The sequence below is a fragment of the Dendrobates tinctorius genome, unplaced genomic scaffold (genome assembly GCF_039654945.1).
Source record: "Dendrobates tinctorius isolate UK_male_01 unplaced genomic scaffold, ASM3965494v1 ptg000164l, whole genome shotgun sequence".
Classification (NCBI taxonomy): domain Eukaryota; kingdom Metazoa; phylum Chordata; class Amphibia; order Anura; family Dendrobatidae; genus Dendrobates; species Dendrobates tinctorius.
The window spans coordinates 484,997-500,728 of record NW_027361831.1 but is presented as its reverse complement, the minus strand read 5'-3'; the positions used below and the strand labels follow the sequence as shown (position 1 = coordinate 500,728).

General features: G+C 47.0%; 1 protein-coding gene across 3 annotated transcripts in view; it reads right to left on the bottom strand.

Moving 5' to 3' along the window:
• LOC141053013 (uncharacterized) overlaps positions 1 to 15,732 on the bottom strand; it is a 230,009-nt gene that overhangs the window by 76,142 nt on the left and 138,135 nt on the right. The window contains exon 1 of one of the 3 annotated variants that reach the window (XM_073550342.1): positions 4,792 to 4,984. The exons of 1 other annotated variant lie outside the window; for it this stretch is intronic. The gene's annotated coding sequence lies outside the window, so the exon portion shown is untranslated. One more of the 3 variants, XM_073550344.1, reaches the window with a different exon arrangement.

The following is a 15,732-nucleotide window of genomic DNA, read 5'->3' as shown; positions in this document are numbered from 1 at the left end:
TGAGAATTTGGCCCTGGTAATGGACAAACTGAATCAAAATGATTATATCATAAAACTTATATAAAACAAGAGAGAAGCCAGCGCTGCCTATGGTCAGAACGCAATACATAAAGTGCATATGCACATATTGATTTCTAACTGCATTTAAAAAATGAGACATTCAGCAAACAATTGATCAATTCTTTGAGCCACTTCGCCACGCCAAAGCATTCTCACATGGGGCAGTCCTACTCTACGTTTTTTTACATTCACTGTGCCATTACGCCTCCTAAATTAAAAGCAAGACCACATTAAATGCAAATTGTACCTGAAGCCTTTCAGAGTCACTTCCATGGTGCCAGAAAGGGCGAGCGCAGATAAAGGTTGACCAGGTCAGGACATAGACATTTCAGGTCCAACCTCCCACACTGCCTGACCAGCAACCACAGATGAAGGGCGAAACAAGCCCAGACACAGGTGCAATTGCCTTCAAATGCTCTTGTTCTGACCACAGGCTGATGGGATGATGTGGGATATTAGGGGTAGTAGTCCGGTGGCTGTGACGGGATGATGTGTGATATTAGGGGCAATAGTTCGGTGGCTCTGGCTGATGGGACGATGTGAGATATTAGGGGTAGTACGCCGGTAGCTCTGGCTGACGGGATGATGTGGGATATTAGGGGTAGTACGCCGGTATCTCTGGCTGACGGGATGATGTGGGATATTAGTGGTAGTAGTCCGGTGGGCTCTGGCTAAAAGGACCATGTAGGATATTAGGGGTAGTAGTCCGGTGGCTCTGGCTGATAGGGGTAGTAGTCTGGTGGCTCTGGCTGACAGGATGATGTGGGATATTAGTGGTAGTAGTCCAGTGGGCTCTGGCTGACGGGACCATGTGGGATATTAGGGGTAGTAGTCCGGTGGCTCTGGCTGATGATATTATAGTGAATGTGGCTATGCGGAGTGGGCGGAGTTATACATTCAGCTAATATCTATCTAATCATTATAAGTTAGTTACTACACCGTGTTCCAAATTATTATGCAAAAAATATTTCCTCATATTTTCTCTAAATTACCTATATGAATTGCAGTCATTGTTATTTTCCAGTCATCTAATATTCTAGTATAATTGCAATGTTTTTGAACAAACTGCCTATGAAAACAGTATATTTTTAAAAATAAGAAACACTCAAAATGCATTTTCCAAATTATTATGCACAGCAGTTTTCGACCTTTTTATTTTGAACAAAAAAAATGGTCAGTTGTGAAATTATAAGCATTATCAGCTTATTACAAAATGAAATCAAAACAGTTTTCAAGTCAAAATTTTATTCTAGGTGATGTTACATTTGCACATAGGACCCCTTGTTCGAAAGAAGCTTCTGAACTCTCTCGTCCATTGAATTTGTCAGTTTTTGGATGGTTTGTGCTTCAATTGTTTTGCATGTGGACAGAATACCCTCCCAGAGCTGTTGCTTGGATGTGAACTGCCTCCCGCCATCATAGACACTCCTTTTGATGATGCTCCAGAGGTTCTCAATGGGGTTGAGGTCAGGGGAAGATGGTGGCCACACCATAAGTTTGTCCTCTTTTATGCCCATAGCAGCCAGAGATGCAGATGTGTTATTTGCAGCATGAGACGGTGCATTATCATGCATGAAAATGATCTTGCTGCGGAAAGCACGGTTCTTCCTCTTGAACCATGGCAGGAAGTGCTGTTTTAGAAACTCCACATAGATTATGGAGTTCATCTTTACCCCTTCAGGGATCCTAAAGGGGCCGACAATCTCTCTCCCCATGATTCCAGCCCAAAACATTACTCCACCTCCTCCTTGTTGGCGCCTTAGCCGTGTTTTCATGGGGTTTCCATCAACCAGCCATCCTCCACTCCATCCATCTGGACCATCGAGCGTTGCACGGCTCTCATTGGTGAACAAAACAGTTTGGAAGTCAGTCTTCATGTATCGTTTGGCCCACTGGAGCCGTTTCTGCTTGTGTGCAGTGGATAGAGGTGGTCGACAGGATGGCTTACGCACAGCTGCAAACCTCTGAAGGACCCTGCATCTTGTTGTTCGGGGGACGTTGGAGGCACCAGCAGCTTCAAAAACTTGTCTGCTGCTATGACAATGCATTTTTGCAGCTGCTCTTTAAACCTGACGCAATTGCCTGTTGGAAAAAGTCCTCAATTTTTCCTTATCAGCACGCACACGTGTGTGCTGGGAATCAGCTACATACTTCTTGATTGTGCGATGATCACGATGAAGTGTCTTGGCAATGTTGATTGTAGTCATGCCTTGACCTAAATACTCCACAATTTGTTGCTTCTCAGCAGCCGACACATCCTTTTTCTTTCCCATTTTGGCAAAAAAATGTAGGCTGCTTAATAATGTGGAACAGCCTTCTTAAGTAGTCTTGCCTTTATTTGGACACACCTGCCAAACTAATTTGCACAGGTATCTGCAATTGCTTTCAGTGATATAAAGAGCCCTGACACACATCATCATCAATGAGTTTAAATGACAAACAAAAAAATTCTAACCTTATCACTCCTAAACTCTTTTTGCATAATAATTTGGAAGACAGTTTATGCCCGGCGCTGCTAGTAGATGTGAATAAAAATGACACAAGGAACAAGCTGCAGGGCAGACACACAGATCTGTGGGAAACACTGTGGAGACAGAAACAACTCAATGTGTAGATAAAGAAGTCTGTGGCGCTGATTCCATCACCAAATCTCCCTTGGTCTGGGTGCAGATGGATATTGGGATAATTCACAAATGAAAACAACTTTTTACACAACTAAATGAGGTTTAGGAATAAAGTCTGATTAGTAGGAATTGCTGTGGTTGTCCGGTGTGAGGGAGCGCTGCGCTCTACGGTTGTACGGTGTGAGGGGGCGCTGCGCTCTATGGTTGTACGGTGTGAGGGGGCGCTGCGCTCTATGGTTGTCCGGTGTGAGGGAGCGCTGCGCTCTATGGTTGTACGGTGTGAGGGGGCGCTGCCCTCTGCGGCTGTACGGTGTGAGGGGGCGCTGCGCTCTATGGCTGTACGGTGTGAGGGAGCGCTACGCTCTATGGTTGTACGGTGTGAGGGAGCGCTGCGCTCTGTGGTTGTACGGTGTGAGGGGGCGCTGCGCTCTGTGGCTGTACGGTGTGAGGGAGCGCCGCGCTCTATGGTTGTACGGTGTGAGGTGGCGCCGCGCTCTATGGTTGTACGGTGTGAGGGGGCGCTGCGCTCTGTGGTTGTACAGTGTGAGGGGGCGCCGCGCTCTGTGGTTGTACGGTGTGAGGGGGCGCCGCGCTCTGTGGTTGTACGGTGTGAGGGGGCGCTGCGCTCTATGGCTGTACGGTGTGAGGGAGCGCTGCGCTCTATGGTTGTACGGTGTGAGGGGGCGCTGCGCTCTGTGGTTGTACGGTGTGAGGGGGCGCTGCGCTCTGTGGTTGTACGGTGTGAGGGGGCGCTGCGCTCTGTGGCTGTACGGCGTGACGGGGCGCCGCGCTCTATGGTTGTACGGTGTGAGGGGGCGCTGCGCTCTGTGGTTGTACGGTGTGAGGGAGCGCTGCGCTCTATGGTTGTACGGTGTGTGGGGGCGCTGCGCTCTGTGGCTGTACGGCGTGAGGGGGCGCTGTGCTCTATGGTTGTACGGCGTGAGGGGGCGCTGCGCTCTGTGGCTGTACGGCGTGAGGGGGCGCTGCGCTCTGTGGCTGTACGGTGTGAGGGAGCGCTGCGCTCTGTGGTTGTCCGGTGTGAGGGAGCGCTGCGCTCTACGGTTGTACGGTGTGAGGGGGTGCTGCGCTCTATGGTTGTACGGTGTGAGGGAGCGCTGCGCTCTGTGGTTGTACGGTGTGAGGGAGCGCTGCGCTCTATGGCTGTACGGCGTGAGGGGGCGCTGCGCTCTGTGGCTGTACGGCGTGAGGGGGCGCTGCGCTCTATGGTTGTACGGTGTGAGGGGGCGCTGCGCTCTATGGTTGTACGGTGTGAGGGGGCGCTGCCCTCTGTGGCTGTACGGTGTGAGGGAGCGCTGCCCTCTGTGGCTGTACGGTGTGAGGGGGCGCTGCGCTCTGTGGCTGTACGGCGTGAGGGGGCGTTGCGCTCTATGGTTGTACGGTGTGAGGGGGCGCTGCGCTCTATGGTTGTACGGTGTGAGGGGGCGCTGCCCTCTGTGGCTGTACGGTGTGAGGGAGCGCTGCGCTCTATGGTTGTACGGTGTGAGGGGGCGCTGCGCTCTATGGTTGTACGGTGTGAGGGGGCGCTGCGCTCTATGGTTGTACGGTGTGAGGGGGCGCTGCCCTCTGTGGCTGTACGGTGTGAGGGAGCGCTGCCCTCTGTGGCTGTACGGTGTGAGGGGGCGCTGCGCTCTGTGGCTGTACGGCGTGAGGGGGCGTTGCGCTCTATGGTTGTACGGTGTGAGGGGGCGCTGCGCTCTGTGGCTGTACGGTGTGTGGGGGCGCTGCGCTCCGTGGTTGTACGGTGTGAGGGGGCGCTGCGCTCTATGGTTGTACGGTGTGAGGGGGCGCTGCGCTCTGTGGTTGTACGGTGTGAGGGGGCGCTGCGCTCTATGGTTGTACGGTGTGAGGGGGCGCTGCGCTCTGTGGTTGTACGGTGTGAGGGAACGCTGCGCTCCGTGGCCACTGGGAGATAACAGCTCTATTGGTGGTGGAGGTTACTATACCATGGGGCTGGGATCACATCATGGAGATTACACTGTACAGGCCTCTGCTTCTATAAGCTCCCAGCCCGGTGTATACACTCGTGCGCAGGCGCCAAGGCGCTCCCAGCGGTGACGCCGGGTTATTACACTGTTAGGAGACTCACTCAGGGCTGAGGTGACAGGAAAGTCCTGCTGGCAGCGATGTGGCTGGACAGGCTGACGGATGAGAGCGGCGTCCTTAGCGCTGGAGGAAGGCACACTGCTGTGAGGAGAGAAGCCAAGTGTGCGGAGCTACGGAACACTCCGGCCTGGGGGCCTCAATCCAAAATGGACAGTGGCAGTGAAAAGAGTGTGACGTCACACAGTACGGTGTCCCAAAGGGGACAAAAAGGAACCCAAGGCGTTTCTGGGAAGAATGCGTGCCCCTCTGTCAGGGAAATTGCTCCAGGCTGCACAGAGGGAGCGGTATGGAATCTAGGATGATCGCCTCCTCCATCAGAGACTTCCTTAACCCCTTGAGTGATGAGTTCTGTGTCTGATGACCTGTTGTGTTCTGAGTACATTGTGCTTGTATATTAGAAGGGGTTAATTTGTGGGCCATCTATATAAAGATGCACAGATTCTATTTATGAAAGTATGTAATAATATAAAACATTGTTAGAAAAGTTTATTATTAACATTAGAAATAACGTAGATACTGTAAATAGACACCCGCATATATATATACAGTACAGACCAAAAGTTTGGATACACCTCATTCAAAGAGTTTTTTTTAAGAGAATGCCAAGAGTGTGCAAAGCCGTAATCAAAGCAAAAGGTGGCTACTCTGAAGAACCTAGAATATAAGACAGATTTTCAGTTGTTTCACACTTTGTTGTTAATTATATAATTCCACATGTGGAAATTCATAGTTTTGATGCCTTCAGAGTGAATCTACAATTTTCATAGTCATGAAAATAAAGAAAACTCTTTGAATGAGAAGGTGTGTCCAAACTTTTGGTCTGTACCGTATATATGTATACACACACACACACACACACACTAGCTGAAGAGCCCGGTGCTGTCCGAGCATAGTAACGAAAGGCCCTGTCACAAACAGTGAGATCGCTATGTGTGACTTGTATCAGCGACCGGCCCCCCCTGCCGGGTATCGCGCTCGAACGTCCTGGGCCGTTTTTTGATCGTTGGTCTCCCGCTGGCCAGCACGCATTGCTGCGTGTGACAGCGAGAGACCAACGATCAGCGACGCTTGGAGCTGGTTTCCAAGGTAAACAGCGGGTATCTAAGAGCTCCGCGCTTGGATACCTGCTGTTTACCTTGGAAACCAGCTTGCGCACTGGCCCTGATCGCTGGCGAGTCTGTCTGTGTGACAGTTCACCAGCGATCAGCTATTTCCCTATGATCCCATCCATGTCGGATCGTTGGTGGGATCGCTGGGACATCGTTGTGTGTAACAGGGCCTTAACTATGGTTAGTTATAACAAATTATAATGATTGTATCTATATATATACAGCTGAGTGTATAGCCCCGCTCACTCCGTATAGCCACATTCACTATAAAATCCCACATCATCCCGTCAGCCAGAGTCACCGGACTACTACCCCTAATATCCCACATCATCCCGTCAGCCAGAGCCACCGGACTAGTACCCCTAATATCCCACATCATCCCGTCAGCCAGAGCCACCGGACTACTACCCCTAATATCCCACATCCTCCCGTCAGCTAGAGCTATCGGACTATGAACCCTAATATCCCACATCATCCCGTCAGCCAGAGTCACCGGACTACTCCCCCTAATATCCCACATCATCCTGTCAGCCAGAGCCACCGGACTACTACCCCTAATATCCCACATCATCCCGTCAGCCAGAGCCACCAAAGCGCAGAGTGGATTTGCCCTCCCTTCCATACCGGGGATCCCTTTAACCCCTTCACCCCCAACAGTGGTTTGCACGTTCATGACCAGGCCAATTTTTACAATTCTGACCACTGTCCCTTTATGAGGTAATAACTCTGAAACGCTTCCATGGATCCCGGTGATTCTGACATTGTTTTCTCGTGACATATTGTACTTCATGTTAGTGGTAAAATTTCATTCAAGTAACTTGCGTTTATTTGTGAAAAAAACAGAAATTTGGCAAAAATTTTGAAAATTTCACATTTTTCCAAATTTGAATTTTTATGCCCTTAAATCACAGAGATATCTGGCACAAAAAACTTAATAAGTAACATTTCCCACATGTTTACTTTACATCAGCACAATTTTGGAACCAAAATTTTTTTTTGTTAAGAAGTTATAAGGGTTAAAAATTGACCAGCGATTTCTCATATTTGCAAAATCATTTTATTTTTACGGACCACATCACATTTGAAGTCACTTTGAGGGGTCTATATGATAGAAAATACCCAAAGGTGACACCATTCTAAAAACTACACCCTTTAAGGTGCTCAAAACCACATTCAAGAAGTTTATTAACCCTTTACGTGCTTCACAGGAATTTTTTGAATATTTAAAAAAAAAATGAACATCTAACTTTTTTTCACAAAAAAAATACTTCAGGTTCAATTTTTTTTATTTTACCAAGGGTAACAGGAGAAACTGGACTGCAAAAGTTATTGTGCAATTTGTCCTGAGTACGCTGATACCTGATATGTGGGGGGGGAACCACTGTTTCGGCGCATGGCAGAGCTCGGAAGGGAAGGAGCGCCGTTTGACTTTTTCAATGCAAAATTGGCTGGAATTCAGATCGGACGCCATGTCACATTTGGAGGGCCCCTGATGTACCTAAACAGTGGAAACCCCCCACAAGTGACCCCATTTTCGAAACTAGACCCCCCCAAGGAACTTATCTAGATATGTGGTGAGAACTTTGAACCCACAAGGGCTTCACAGAAGTTTATAGCGTACAGCGGTACAATTAAAAAATCATATTTTTTCCACAAAAATGATCTTTTCACCCTCAATTCTTATTTATCCAAGGGTATCAGGACCCTAAAAGTTATTGTGCAATTTGTCCTGAGTACGCTGATACCCCACATGTGGGGGTAAACCACTATTTGGGCGCATGGCAGAGCTCAGAAGGGAAGCAGCGCCATTTGACGTTTTTGGCTGGAATTGAGATCGGACACCATGTCGCGATTGGAAAACTCCTGATGTACCAAAACAGTGGAAACCTCCCCACAAATGACCCCATTTTGGAAACTAGACCCCCCAAGAAACTTGTCTAGATGTGTGGTGAGCACTTTGACCCCTCCAGTGCTTCACAGAAGTTTATAACGCCCAGGCGTGAAAATAAAAAATTTGTATTTTTTCCACAAACATGATCTTTTAGTCACCAATTTTTTTATTTTCCCAAGGGTACCAGGAGAAATTGGACCCCAAAAGTTGTTGTACAATTTGTCCTGAGTACGCTGACACCCCATATGTGGGAGAAAACTACTGTATGGGCACACGTCGGGGCTCGGAAGGGAAGTAGTGACATTTTGGATTGCAGACCTTGATGGAATGGTCTTCTGGTGTCATGTTGCCTGTGGAGAGCCCCTAATGTACCTAAACAGTGGAAACCCCCCACAAATGAACCCATTTTGGAAACTAGACCCCCTAAGGAACTTATCTAGATGTGTGGTGAGCACTTTGAACCCCCAAGGGCTTCACAGAAGTTTATAATGCCCGGGCATGAAAATAAAATAATCGTATTTTTTCCACAAACATGATCAATTAGTCCCCAATTTTTTTATTTTCCCAAGGGTAACCGGAGAAATTGGACCGCAAAAGTTGTTGTCCAATTTGTCCTGAGTATGCTGATACCTCATATGTGGGAGAAAACTATTGTATGGGCACACGTCGGGGCTCGGAAGGGAAGTAGTGACGTTTTGGAATGCAGACTTTGATGTAATGGTCTGCGGGTGTCATGTGCGTTTGGAGAGCCCCTGATGTACCTAAACTATTGAATCTCCCCACAAGTGACCCCATTTTGGACACTAGATCCCCCACAGAACTTGTCTAGATGTGTGGTGAACACCTTGAGCCCCCAAGTGCTTTACAGAAGTTTATAACGCCCGAGCGTGAAAATAAAAAAATCATTTTTTTCCACAAAAATGATATTTTTGCCCCCAATTTTTTATGTTCCTAACGGTAACAGGAGAAATTGGACCCCAAAAGTTGCTTTGCAATTTGTCCTGAGTAGGCTGATACCCCATATGTGGGGGTAAAACACTGTTTGGGCGCATGGCAGAGCTTGGAAGGGAAGGAGCACCATTTGACTTTTTCAACTCAGAATTGGCTGGAATTGAGATCAGACCCCATGTTGCATTTGGAGAGCCCCTGATGTGCCCAAACAGTGGAAACCCCCAATTCTAACTCCAACCCGAACCCCAACACACCCCTAACCCTAATCTCAGCCCTAACCCTAATGGGAAAATGGAAATAAATACTTTTTTTTATTTTATTATTTTTCCCTAACTAAGGGGGTGATAATGGGGGGTTTGATTTACTATTTATGGCGGTTTTTATGTTTGGCAGCTGTCGCACGCTAAAAGACGCTTTATATTGTAAAAATAGTTTTTGCATCACCACATTTTGAGAGCTATAATTTTTCTATATTTTGACCCACCGAGTCATGTGAGGTCTCATTTTTTGCGGGACGAGTTGACGTTTTTATTGGTACCATTTTCGGGCACGTGACATTTTTTGATTGCTTTTTATTCCGATTTTTGGGACGCAGAATGAACAAAAACCAACGTTTCATGAATTTCTTTTGGGGGATGCGTTTACACCGTTCCGCCTGCGGTAAAATTGATAAAGCGGTTTTATTCTTCGGGTCAGTACGGTTACAGCAATACTTAGAATCATAGAATCATAGAATCGTAGAGTTGGAAGGGACCTCCTGGGCCATCTGGTCCAACCCCCTGCTCAAAGCAGGATTCGCTAAATCATCCCAGTCAGATGTCTGTCCAGCCTCTGTTTGAAGACTTCCATTGAAGGAGAACTCACCACTTCTCGTGGCAGCCTGTTCCACCCATTGATCACTCTAACTGTCAAAAAGTTTTTTCTAATATCTAATCTGTGTCTCTTCCCATTCAGTTTCATCCCATTGCTTCTAGTCTTTCCTTGTGCAAATGAGAATAAGGTTGATCCTTCATTTAGGTCGTTTTTTATGTTTTGTCAGTTTTATGCAATGAAAACTATTTTATATAAAAAATAATTATTTTTGCATCGCTTTATTCTGCGAGTTATAACTTTTTTATTTTTTCGCTGATGATGCTGTGTGGCGGCTCGTTTTTTGCGGGACAAGATGACGTTTTCAGCGGTACCATGGATATTTATATGCGTCTTTTTGATTGCGCGTTATTGCACTTTTTGTTTGGCGGTATTATAATAAATCTTTATTTTTTGCTTCATTTTTATTTTTTAAGGGGTTCGCTAAAGGGGTTAAGTAATGGGACAGTTTTATAGGGCAGGTCGTTACGGACGCGGCGATACCTAATACGTGTACTTTTATTGTTTTGTTTTTTTTATTTCCAAAAAATGGATTTATTGGGGGAATTTTTTTTTTTTCTAATTTATTTGGCGATTTTTTAAAAAAATTATTTTAACACTTTTTTTTTAACTTTATTGCAATGTGACAGATCAGCGATCTGTCACAGGCACTGCTGCAGACTTCCTCATGCCTGCGCTTTGCAGGCACTGAGGAAGCCGGCTCCCTGCAGGCCCTCGAAGGCCCCCGTCGCCATCTTGGATTCGGGGGCCTGCGGGGAAGGCACCCCCCGCAGCAGCGCTGCACTGCTGTGGGGGGCTCAGGGAAGCACGGATGCTTCCCTTTAACCCCCGGTACACCGCGATCATGTTTGATCACGGTGTGCAAGGGGTTAACGTGTCGGGAGCGGTCCGTGACCGCCCCTGACACATTGTGCCGGGTGTCAGCTGTGATAATTAGCTGACACCCGGACGCAATCAGCGGCGCTCACCACGTGGGCGCCGCTTATCGCTGAGACGTACTATCTCGTCCATCGGCATAGGGGCGCAGGTCCCATGGACGGGATAGTACGTCTGATGTCAGGAAGGGGTTAAGAGAGCCTGGGATCAGAACCAGAGCACTGAGTGGATTTGCCGTGACTTGCATACCAATGATCCCTTTAATAGAGCCCTGGGGTCAGAATCAGAGCGCTGAGGGATTTGCCCTAACTTCCATACAGGAGATCCCTTTAAGAGAGCCTGGGGTCAGTACCAGAGCAGTTGAAGGCAATTGCTTGACTTCCATACCGGGAATCCCTTTAAGAGAGGCCTGGGGTCAGAACCAAAGTGCAAATGGATTTGCCCTAACTTCCATACCAATGATCCCTTTAAGAGATCCTGGGGTCAGAACCACAGAGTTGAGTGGAACGGTCCTAGCTTCCATACCGGGGATCCCTTTAAGAGGGAAGATTGGCATATGGAATGGAGGATGTGATGGGTATATAGGCACAGAAGGGGGGGATTCATTTCTGTCATGTGCTCTCTGCTCCTTTGCTCCTTTCTGGGGAGCAGACAATAGCCAGGAGCTTATGTACCCAGGGATGCTAGATTTCTCCCAATTGGTCAGTTTCTTCTGAGGTGTTGTCAAGTGGGAAAACTTGCTCATAGCAACCAATTACAGCTCAGCTTCTTTTAACCAGCTCTGGTGAAATGAGAGATGCTTAGTGATTGGTTGCAAGGAAAACTGTTGCTCATGGCAACCAATCAAAACTCAGCTTCTTTTGAAAAGCACTGATGAAATGAAAAATGCTTCATGATTGGTTGGTGAAACACACATACATTCAGTTTTATATATAGAGACACACACACACACACATACACACATTATGGTTAGAAAATATAAATACTTTACAATAAGATTCAAAACTATTTGTTTATAAAACCAGTTGTATGGTAATAAAATTGTGTTTAAAAATTTTTTTGAGAAGAACCGAGAGGGAAAATAATAAAAAAAATTTGAATATACATATATTTGACTCTAGAAGGCATATAACTCCATTTCAAAATTGAGGCCTTTTGGTGTCAGGCTATCCAGAAGGAAGATCCATGTGGACTCTGCTCTTGACATGCGGCCTATATGATCGCCCTCTCTCCAATGCGTAGGAATAATTTAGATACCAAAATATTCTAATGACAATAAACTGACTGGCACATCCAGACTAGTGTGAATAGGAGGGTAAGAGGGTAAGGTATGATGCCTCTCATGCCTCCCTTCCCTACAGGTGTCTTCCAGTACTTAATGTTTACAGATGTGTTATGATTATTGCTTGCGGTACTGCTACATATATAATTATGTGAATCCATGCAAAGAGAAAAGGTCGCACTCATCGAGACGGAAGTTTCGAGCTCGATGAGCTCGAGCAGCACGAAACGGCCGTTGTCAGCCTTTCTTGCACTCCTTATGTCACTCCCCCGACTTGACATGTTCATGATATGTCAATAAACCAGTGAAACTTCCGTCTCGATGAGTGCGACCTTTTCTCTTTGCATGGATTCCCAGGATTGACTGTTTCCAGGTCTGGCACCCGAGATTCCCAGCTGCTGGGCTTCTGCATGCCGCACATCATTTGAAGATACACGGTAACAGCGGTGCCGTCCGCTTTTTATCTTGAGTTTTGTGATATATAATTATGTATTACCGCTCATCCCTTATGGTATTGCCACTTGAACATGTTACCATTGTATAGATAACTGTATATATTTCCTCATGTTCCTGTATGATAATACCGCATGTATATTATTTGTCATTTGTGCATGTACAGTCAGGGAAAGTTAGTGCATCCTTCTGGGGACATTAGAGGAGGGCACTTTTAGTATATTGTTCCCCCCATAGATTGGGTAGTTGTAATAATGTTGCGGGCCACTAGATGGGGCATACTAGTGGGACTTGATAGGAGGTTCATAGAGGGTTAATCATAGGAGGGGCTGCCGGGTAGTAAGAGGGAAGCTTGTAGAAAGTTAAGTCAGATGGGACCAGGGCGCCTAAGAGACCACATGGGCTATAGGCCCAGACAGCTTGGCAGTCATGTAACGTTAAGCCGTTATTGCCCATGTTACCCACGGCTACTGCAGGTCTTAGCAGTGAGTCAGAACAGGAAAAAGAAGATGTGGCGTCTTACCGACTGGGCCAATGCTTTTAGGACAGAAGTTGGCTGGACTAAGAAGATGAAGGGAGTTGGAGCTTCAACGAGATCAGTACAGACGGGCTGGATGCTTCACCAGGGGTCACCGAGCGTATTGATTGATGAATCCATTTCCGGGGCGAAACAGGCTGAAGGAAATGTCATTGTAGTGAGGTCAGACCTGGAAGAAACTGGGAAGCAGTCTAGTACAGTCTGATCCGGGCGTGTACTGCACAGAAGTGACAACAAGCAAGGGAAAGATCAGGAAGCCAGCAAATGTTATGATGTACCAACTGTGGATGTAACGTGCAAAATTCTAAGTAAAGCAAGTGTTAAAGTTGTCTCAGACTGTCTCCATCGATGGGGGTCACCTAGAAGAGGGACCGTTATGGCCTGGGAAGTGCCCAGGTGAAGATGGATCTGGAGACGCACGTATGCAGAGGAGCATAGTATTATTTCATGTAGGGTAAGGGCTGGGCACAGCTGCCACCAGAGTACAGGTCACGACTACGGTCCTGGTTCTCCCTTACATGCCAGGAGCAGCTACCTCCATATACAATATACAAAAAAAGGTTGCACTCTATCATGATAAAGCATGTCAATGTGGAATATGTGAAATTTGAATAGCAATTCGACTTTGGAGTATTAGGGGAAAAAAAGTCAGATTTGCCATTTAATTTCTCTCGTCTGATGTGATCGTACATCAGAGGAGAGAGAAACAGGGTCCCCGATTCCCCTCCCCCCCGGTACCTCCTGGTGTTCCCTCAACGGGCTCAGCCATCTTCTTCTGAGCTTATAAAACCGTTCCAAAGGGAAAGCACATGCACAAAGGACTGCTCTCTGCTGATTAACACATTCCTTAGGGAGGGGTGAGGAAGGAGTGTTGGATTACATGCAGGCTAGGGAGAGAAAGAGCTGCAGCTGCTGAAAGGGGGGGGAAGGAGGGGGGGTCGAAAACCCACAGCGTGTCTTGCACAGACCTAATGGATGTCTGTTGATAAAAAGCCATGGAATGTTCTAGAAAGGTGTGATGACAAAGAAAACCACACATCATGTTTACATTATCGTGACAACCTCCCTTTATCACCCCCTTAGGGAAAAATAATAAAATAAAAAAATGTATTTATTTCCATTTTCCCATTAGGGTTAGAGTTAAAGTAAGTTGGGCTAAAGTTAGGGTTAGGGATGGGATTAGGGTTGGGATTGGCATTAGGGTTGGGATTGGCATTAGGGTTAGAGGTGTGTTGGGGTTAGAGTTGTGGTTAGTGTTATGGTTAGTTAGTGTTGGGATTAGGGTTAGGGGTGTATTGGGGTTAGGGTTAGGGCTGAGATTAGGGTTAGGGGTGTATTGGGGTTAGGGTTGGAGTTAGAATTTGGGGGTTCCACTGTTTAGGCACATCATAACGCCCCCAGATCATTGCATCAAAGTCTGCATTCCAAAACTGTGCTCCTTCCCTGCCATGTGCCCAAACAGTGGTCCCCCCCCCCACATATGGGGTATCAGCGCACTCAGTACAAATTGCACAACAACGTTTGGGGTCTAATTTCTCCTGTTACACTTGGGAAAATAATTTGAGGTAAAAAGATCATTTTTTGTGGAGAAAATATGATTTTTTTATTTTTATGGCTCTACGTTATAATCTTCTGTGAAGCCCTTGGGGGTTAAAAGTGCTCACCACACATCTAGATAAGTTCCTTGGGGGGTCTAGTTTCCAAAATGGTGTCACTTATGAGGGGTTTCCACTGTTTAGGCATATCAGGGGCTCTCCATATGCGTCATGGCATCCAATGTCAATTCCAGCCAAATCTACATTGAAAAAGTCAAACGGTGCTTCTTCCCTTCCGAGCTCAGCCATGCGCCCAAACAGTGGTTTTCCCAAACATATGGGGTATCAGTGTATTTAGGAGAAATTGCACAACAAATTTTGTGGCTCATTTTCTGTTTTTACACTTGTGAAAATAAAAAAAATTGGTTCTGAAGTAAAATGTTTGTGAAAAAAAGTTAAATGTTCATTTTTTTGTTTCCAGGGTGTAACGGGGTCTGCTGCTCAAGCCTGGGGCAGGAACTATAACTGACGCTGCCTGCCAGCTGCAGCGGGCTGATGTCAGGGGGACCTGTCCTGTGTGACACGACCCGTAGACCGTTAACTAAAATGACAAGACACGGCACGTGTAACTGAAACAGCAAGATACGGAGAAAGGGGCAGCAGTTACAACGGTGGCCCCTGCGATAGGGAATAGGGACGTGGAGACCTCCTGCACTCCCCTGAGTCAGTGTCCCTCCACTCCTAACGATCCCTAGACCGGTTCCGCACCGGGCGCCAATCAGGATACCTGTCGCCCTAGCACACCCTACACCTATCTCTTGCTAGGGAGCTGGGTCGTGCAGGCACTGGCCCCACCGCTGTACTAATACACACCAGGGAAAAATACAAACAGGGGAAACAAAAAAAGACATCTTGCTCTGCTGCAGCACCAGGCAGCAGAGTGCATCACCGGACTAACTTTTCGCAGTGGCTCGACACCTCAGAGCCAGCTGCCGGTTCACCATCTCACTCTGCTGCAGACACCGGGCAGCCAGAGTTCAACACCAGTTTCAGCAGTGGCTCAAACTTTCAAGCCAGCTGCTAACTTCACCAGGTTTCTGCAGTGGCTTCACATCTCAGCCAGCTACTCCCTTCACCGTGGTTGGAATCCCAAAAAGACGCTAACACCAACACCTGCTCATAGACAATGACCCTATATAGGAAAAGGGAATGATCAAATGATCAGGGGCTAAAGGCTGCTATAATCCCAGTGACCACCGGGGGAAAAAGGCAAAGCAAAGAAAAACATCAAGTGCAATGACCCTAATGGCCACCGGGGGCAAAACTAGAACTGAAACCACCAGCTTAAGGAAAAAAAAGGTTACTAGTGCTTTTTATCTGTCATCATCCAGCATGGATCATGACAACTGAAATAGCAAC